The sequence below is a fragment of the Marmota flaviventris genome, chromosome 6, assembly GCF_047511675.1.
Source record: "Marmota flaviventris isolate mMarFla1 chromosome 6, mMarFla1.hap1, whole genome shotgun sequence".
Lineage (NCBI taxonomy): Eukaryota > Metazoa > Chordata > Mammalia > Rodentia > Sciuridae > Marmota > Marmota flaviventris.
In genome coordinates this window covers 1,580,570-1,588,852 of record NC_092503.1, presented here as the reverse complement: position 1 = coordinate 1,588,852, position 8,283 = coordinate 1,580,570, and positions in this window count along the sequence as shown.

Here is an 8,283-nt window from a genome sequence, read left to right as displayed (position 1 = left end):
TGTGAGGAATGGGCTTGTGAGGGTCAGAAGAGGAGCCCTCCCCTGGAACAGGGACGAGAGGCCGTTCACGTTACATTCTGGCCCACAATCTGTCTACGTTTTGCTCATGTCCTGAGAAGTTTTCTGAGGCTGAATTGAAAGATGAGGTACTGATTAGTGTGGCCGAGGGGATTTACAGGCAGCACAGCACTCGGGGGTTGGCATCTAGATGATGGCAGCTCTCAGTCAGGATTCCTGTGATCCTCAGGGGCAGAAAGCAGATCAGAAAGGTTCGAAAATTGCAATTTGGCCAGAAAAATGTAAGTAAAACTGTGGCGAAGGAAAGTGTAATGGTTAAAGAGATGAAAACCACTAAAGAAATGTTACGTACTTTTCCCAGAAACAGTAGGAAAGATGGCTTGGGAGCATTTCAGGAATCGGCAAGACCACACTCGTCTCAGGCTTGAGGGTGTAAGGGTGAAACTTATCCGAGAAGAGACTGCAGGGCACCCTTTTGCACCGCGGGCAGCTGAGGAAGTTCTCGCCAGGCTTGGCCACCCTGGTACTCAGAGGCTGCTACCACCATGGTGCCAAGAGGATTGGCTGCTGCCGCGGTGGCAGCAGCCCTTGGTGTCACCCACGCCAGGTGGTTGCTGGTTCTGCAGGAATAGAGGATGCTGGGGTAGGGTCGTGTGGACTCCCATGAGATTTCCAAGGCAGGCCTGGGGGGCCAGGCCTAGCAGGGCCCCTGTGGCTGCTACTGAGGGTGCGAGGGGGGACCGAGAGGAGCCGGAGCTGCAGTGGAGACCCCTGAGCGGAAAGGACGCCAGTGTGTGGACTGTCTCTAAGGAAAGCTGCAGAAACCAAGCAGAAAAGCCGAGAGAGCATGTGATCTGCACCAACAAAACCCAGGGTGAAACTCCAAGCCCTTTGGGAAGAAGACACAGAGCACGGGCCCAGGTGCCGCACGTGAGCTCCAGGACTTGCCTGCCCTGTGGGTTTTGGTCGTGTTTGGCCCCTCTCTTCTGTCGGTGCCCCTATTTCTCCCTTGTGGAACGGGAATACTCACTCTGTGTCATTACGTGTTGAACATAGGAAGCTCCCTGTTGGTTTTCACAGGAGCTCAGGCTGCGAGTTTGCCCTGAGTCCCAGGGGAGATTCTGCACTTGGACTTCTGGGAAACGCTGGGCGTGTGGAGACCCTGGGGACTCTTGAAAATGGGCTAGGTGTGTTTTGCATCGTGAGATATTTTGGTTTAGAGATAAGGTGTCTGGAAAGCTCACACGTGAGACATTGCAAGAATGTTCAGGGCCAAAATGATTAGGTGGTGAGGGTGGTGACCCCCAGTGGATTAACCCATGATGGAGATGAACTGGGTGGTCACTGAAGTCAGGTAGGGTGTGGCTGCAGGAGAGAGGTTGCTAGAAGCTTCCCTTTGGGGTTACACTTTGTCCCTGGTGAGCAGAGCCCTCTCTGCCTCCTGTTTGCCATGCCCCGAGCTGTTTTCCTCCTTCACCCTTCCTGCGTGTGTCCTGCCTCCCCCGGGTCCAGAGGAGTGGCCCATCTGTGGACTGACCTCTGAAACCGTGAGCCCAAATGGACTTCCGCCTCCGTGGTGCTCTGGTCAGGTCTTGTGGTCACGTGACAAGGACAAAGTTGAGTGGTACCTGCCTTTTCTCCTTGTTAATGTACATCAGTTTATTCCAGCGAAGCTTTGGAGAGTGGTGGGGACACTTTCCTTCACCTCTACGCCTGTCACACGTGGCCACCGTCAGTGAAGGCGTTAGTTACCTCCAATTGGAGGAAAATTTGCCTGCCCTGTGAAAATTTTAGCTGCGAAATGCTAACTTTCTTTTTCTCTTCTTTCTTTTTTCTTTTTCTGTACCAGGGGTTGAACCCAGAGCTGCTCAACCACTGAGCCACATCCTCAGCTCATTTTGTATTTTATTTAGAGACAGGGTCTTACAAGTGGCTTAGAGCCTCACTAAGTTGCTAAGGCTGGTTTTGAACTCACAATTCTCCTGCCTCAGCCTCCTCAGCTGCTGGGACTACAAAAATGCCGTCTGCCATCTAACAGTTAAAATTGTAAAGAGTTGAATTTATTCCAACACCTAGAAGGTAAATTTTGACCACCAACAGAATTTCAACATATACTTCAGCCTCCATAACTCTGGGCTCATATTATGTCAAATTAATGTATAAACCCACATGATCCCAGTAAAAGTATCAGGCTTTTTAAGCATAGAATTATATAATGACTTAAATAACAAAACAGCAGGAGTATTTTAAACACCTGTGCATGCTAGCTCAGTTACTGAAAGGAAAGTGACCAGAACACTCGGAGCAACCAAGAGATCTTTATTGCAGCAGTGCAATAGAGGAGAAAAGAGAGAGAGAGAGAAAGAGGAGAGGGAGGGAGGGAGAGAGAGAGAGAGAGACAGAGAGAGACAGAGAGAGTAAGAGCAAGAGCAAGAGAGAGAGGCTCGGCAGGAGGGAGTTTTTATAGCCCAAATCTAATGGGGTCTCTGGGTCTGCAAGCTGCCTTGTTGGCACAAGGGGGGTTGAGTGTTCAGCCTTGATGCAAACAGGTGATAAAGGACCTGACAGAGGGGTTGGAGTGGCCAGGTCACCCTGCAGCTAACTTTGTTTGGCATGTCCTGCAGACAGCTTAGTTCAGCCTGTCCTGCACCTAATAGTTACTACTATCTGCCATTTCTTAGGAAGAAAAACGGTCCAAGGAATGTCAGGCACTGTGACAGTCAGAGTGCTTTGCCTTGGATCCCTCAGGATGCAGGACAAAGTCCCTGGCCCCAAGGGTGCTGTGCTGCAGAGATCAGTGGCCACAGGTGTGAAAAGTAAGAAGTCCAGTGCCCACTTCAGAATACAGTACGTAGCCTTGAATTAAACTGGGAAGCAGGCAAGGCAGCAGAGGGGGGTACAGCAGAAGGGAAAGTCACACCACAGCACCCAGCCCACGGCTGCGGCAGATCCAAAGTCCATGCCCCTGAGCAGCCCCTGGACAGGCCAGAGGGGAAGGGTCAGCCTGACCAACAGAGAGACTGTTCCTCTGGGGGAGAAACTCAGGTTCTGTGTAAGTGTCAGAATGCATGCACCCCAGAAGGCTTTCCCGCCACAAGGGAACCAAGGGAGGTGGGGACGACTGGAGGTACATTTCTTTAAGTCGCCCAGTAGGAGGCAGTAAAGCCCAGGTGAGGTTCTGCGAGACTGCACACCCCATAGCCCTCGCCAGTGAGGAACCTGGGGTGAGTCCTCGTCACCCTGATCTGGTGTGCCTCTCCCCAGACACCCCTCTTGCAAGGCCATCGTTAGAGAAGCCCACTTTTTGCTGCACCTTGTGTCCATTCCTGGATGGCTGTGTGTGTCTCACAGGCCAGGGGTCAGCTGGTCCTCCACCTCCAGCTCCTGAAGAGCTGCCCGGTCCCTTTCTGCTCATTCCCTTCCCGGTCACTGTGAAGAACCCCCCGAGGCAGTCAGCCCCCGGCTGGGCAGCTGAGGCCCGGACAGGGGCGTTTCTGTGGAATTCCAGAGTTACTCTGCCTCCAAGGGCCTCTGGGGAGCTGCCCAATGCTCCCTGGAGAAAGGCCGTGTCCAGCGGCCCGCTCGCCCCTCTGCCCTCCTGCAGGGGAGGTGGCGGTAAAGCAGAGCGGCTCTGTGCTGGCCGGTCGCTCTGTGGAATTGTGTTCACTGGAAGAACCAACTGGTGCACGATGCAGGCTGTTTCCTCCCCAGGACCCCCGGTCAGGACACCATCCCGGTGCCCTTGGCCTGTGGCAATGGCCCTGGCGACTAGCGCCCCCACGCCCAGGACCAGCAGCGTCTCCCTGGGACCCCATCCTGAACCAACCTCAGCAAAACAGGGCTAAGGAGAAGAGGAGAGAAGGGCTTCCAGGTGCACGGGGGTCTCGGCTCGGCCAGCCCCGTCTGTGCCTCTGTCTCTCCCTTCCCCTCTTGTCCTTCCTCTGCTCACAGGGTTAGAGGTCCTGAGGAGAACTGCACTCACTCCTCTCTATCCAGGACAACAGGCGCCAGGACAGGAGTGTCCCCCAAGACACCAAGACACGTCACAGAGTGGTGCCACGAGGAGTGGGCGGGTCCAGGAACCCAGGAGTCCTGAAGGACCTTCCACACCTCAAGGTATATTCATGGGATTCACATCAGGGTGACATTGCAAAGGAACGTGAAATGAGACAGACTGGGTCTGTGGCCCCTGTGTGAAGTGGGCACAGCCTCATGCTGAGAACAGAGGCTGGGGCTGCGACCCACCCTGACCTGTGGGGAGGCAGATGGGAGTGAGGGGCCCACTCAGGCCCGGCTAACCAGGCTACCCAGGCTACCCAGGCTAACCGCATCTGCACATGTGTGTCTCCTGCCTTTGTCTGCACCCTCCGCGTCTCCTGCCCTGCCTCCCCCCTTTGAAATTCTCCTTAACTTCAGATGCTTCAGACATCCTGTTACAGAGCGAGGGCCACCGTGGAGCAGAGGTGAGGCCACCGGGTCCTAGTTACCAGTTCGTGTGGTCACGCTGGCAAGGTTTCAGATGAGTGGCTCTGAGGAGCGGGCGTGAGTTCATTGGAAGGACAGGAAAGGGACAGAGTGGGTCCTCTCAGAGGGCAGAGTCGGCGCATCTCTCCTGAGCTCCCGTTTTATTGAGGTCCTAGGGAAGTTTCCAGAGAGTCTCACCCAAGTCCCCTTCTTGGCTTTTGACTGACAACAGAATTGCCACAGATTTCCAAGATCCCCCTGAGGCTCAGTAAGGGAGGAGGCGACCTGGGTCTCTGAGTTCTAATCATCACATCTCCCTGAGTTGGAGTCTGGTCTCTGTAAAATTCCCCTCCTTCAGGGAAAGTTGTGTTCTCCCTATCAGCAGGGAGAAGGCAGGGGGAGGTTTTTGGACCCCATATCTCCCCTGCAGATAACAGATGATTTGCTGAGAAATGTCACCTATCCTGTTGACTTAAGCCAACAAAGCTGCAGGGCAATTGCTTTTAAAAAGAAAGTGCTGGGGGTTGTACTTAGGCCCAGTTTATAGAACTATTTGACCTCGGGTTCCGCTACCCTTGGCTGTCTGTCACCTCTCAGCAGGTAGAACCTCTCAGACCTGCATAGGTCAGAACCTTGAATTAGTTTCTTTGTCTCCCTTCAAAGCTGTCCGTGAACAAAACCTATTTCCCCCCGAATTTGCCTCTCAACATTTCTGTAGCAGTGAGCATCTTGGCCAAGCCTCTTCCTCCTGTGTGGCATGAGTACCGCTCAGTAGCAAAGGCACTGGATTATTCAATACGTCTGTCCAGGCCAAAGGCTGGCAACTTATAAAAAAAGCAGAGCTGTCTCCGTCGCTACTGCATGGACCAACATACATTTCATGTTGATCAAAGATGGAAAGTTCTTTAAAAGTACAACCTAAGAGGCTGGGGATGTAACTCAGTGGGAGAGAACATGCTGACTCTGAGTCCGGGCTTCACCCTCAGCACTGAGAACAAAATTACGAGAGACACAAAAAGAAAAGAGGATTTTTTTTGTTTGCTTGTTTATTGCTTATTTGGGGGCAAACATCTTGCTAGGCTTCCCTGGAACTCACAATCCTCCGGCCTCTGCCTAGCTGGGATTACAGTTGAGCACCACCACACCTGGCCTGAAAGGAATTTCATTTTTTCTTATTTATTTTTTGTAGTATTGGGGATTAAACAAAGAGCTATGCTAGTATCTACCAGGCAAGTGACCCAGCACCATGCCCATCCCAGCCCTGGAAAGATAATTAAAAAAAATATGTCTGGAGAGGTTTTCCTAAGCATGACCAACAACATGCCATGACATGTTTAATAAGTTAGCTTTAAAAATCTGTACATGGCCACGTATGCCATCAGCAAAAAGAAAAGGACTGGGTTTTTAAACAAGCAACAAACATTTAGAAGTTAATGAGAAAGAAAATAATAAGTGAAAAATATTAAAAACCACTTATAGGAAAAGAAAATCCAAATGACTTATACATAGAAATGGATGCTCGGTCTTGCCTGTAATTAAGAAAATGTGAAGTAAAGCAAGCGGCTACCTCTTTTCACATAGTGGAGTGGCTGGCTTGAAGGTGCTGTGGATGGGCGTCACCTTGCCCAGCCCGTTGGCCTGGTGTAAGTCAGCGTGACCTTCAGAGGATGACTGGTCAGTGGTCCAAGTCGAGAATTGACATGGGCCTACTCAGCAATTCTACTTCTGTAAATTTCTTCTGTGGCACCTGCACATGTTTTCAAAACTGCTGTGGGGTTGTATATGCTCACATTTTGTTTAGATTTGCTGGAAACAATTTACCTGCTGATAAGAGAGGGCGGGGACCAGGTAAATTGCTACTGCCTTACAAGGAGGTGAATCTGCCTCTAATCGTGTTGACATGTGGCCAAGACTCTTACTAAATTCACACCATGAATACCAGGGGAAAACACATAGGGTAATTCCACTGGTGTCCGAGACTCTGCTTCTGAGTTAAGACAGACACAACCCAGAGACAGAGGAAGGGCCAGGGATCGGGTCCTGGCACCCCCTCTGCTCAGGAACCCAGCAGGGCGCAAGGTCTTCCCAGGGCTTCCAGGGGCATCTGTGACAAACCTGTCGTGAACCTGAAAGTGCTATGTCATTAGCATGGACGGAGCACCTCGGCATCCCTCCAAGTGTCGGGTCTTACGAAGTAACAACAACTACCATGCTATGCCACTTTCACTATTGGCACTTCACTGAATACGTGTGGGTCACCTGGTGTCATGGGCCGCAATCACAGGCTTTTATTCCAATCTTAATTTCTAATATCTGTAACCATCAAGTCACACACATCATACTGCACACAAATCTATATATTATAGAAAGGCCAAGGAAGGGTTAAGGAGCCACAGGGGTCAGGAGGCTGAGCTGAGAGCAAAGGTGGACATCAGATAGAGATGCAAAGGTCACTGTGGGTGGACAGATAAGATTAGGAACCTGCCAAAGAACTTTTCCAGGGCACAGAGCTATTAAAGCACAGGAACTTATTCCAGGCCTAGATCCGAATGGAGGGCAGTTTCACGGTGTCAGCTTGAGTGGTCAGCTTGGAATGGGACTACCATGGTGATCCTGGGCAGGAGAAGCCATGTGGTGCCGAACGAAGCCTGAGGACAGAGATTCGGACCTTGTTCACTGTGGTGATCTTCCTGGCCAAGGCTGAAGACCAGTGACCAGGTGAGGGGCCGAGGGCCACGGTGTCCAGACTTGGGGTGCTCCTACTTTTATGGGCCTCTAGTGAGGAGGTTGCTTCATTTGGGGCTCAGGTGTGTTTGCTGGTGTGTTCTATAAGCTCGTGGGCCTGGTTTTCCCAAAGGAGTTTGATAAGTCCCTGCGTCTATATGCTTCTGATTAATTCAACAAGTGCACAGGTGGTCGTTTTTATTGGCATGATTAATTTGATTTCAACTTGTGCCTTGTGGTTGTGCCTGGCATACAGTGGTTGTTTACTTGTACAAACAGGAATAAAGTCACTCAATCTCTGCCCTTAAACTCAGAATAGAGTAGTTCTTGTCAAACTGCTGCTTTGAAAATGGAGAATCAAAGGTTAGGTGCAGCCCGAGGACTGCTGTCCTACACACCATGGAGTCACTAGGGCAGGCACAGCCCGAGGACTGCTGTCCTACACACCATGGAGTCACTAGAGCAGGCACAGCCTGAGGACTGCTGTCCTACACACCATGGAGTCACTAGGGCAGGCACAGCCTGAGAGCTGCTGTCCTACACCATGGAGTCACTAGGGCAGGCACAGCCTGAGGACTGCTGTCCTACACACCATGGAGTCACTAGGGCAGGCACAGCCCGAGGACTGCTGTCCTACACACCATGGAGTCACTAGGGCAGGCACAGCCCGAGGACTGCTGTCCTACACACCATGGAGTCACTAGGGCAGGCACAGCCTGAGGACTGCTGTTCTACACACCATGGAGTCACCAGGGCAGGCACAGCCTGAGGACTGCTGTTCCACACACCATGGAGTCACCAGGGCAGGCACAGCCTGAGGACTGCTGTCCTACACACCATGGAGTCACTAGGGCAGACACAGCCTGAGGACTGCTGTTCTACACACCATGGAGTCACTAGGGCAGGCACAGCCTGAGAGCTGCTGTCCTACACCATGGAGTCACTAGGGCAGGCACAGCCTGAGGACTGCTGTCCTACACACCATGGAGTCACCAGGGCAGGCACAGCCTGAGGACTGCTGTTCCACACACCATGGAGTCACCAGGGCAGGCACAGCCTGAGGACTGCTGTCCTACA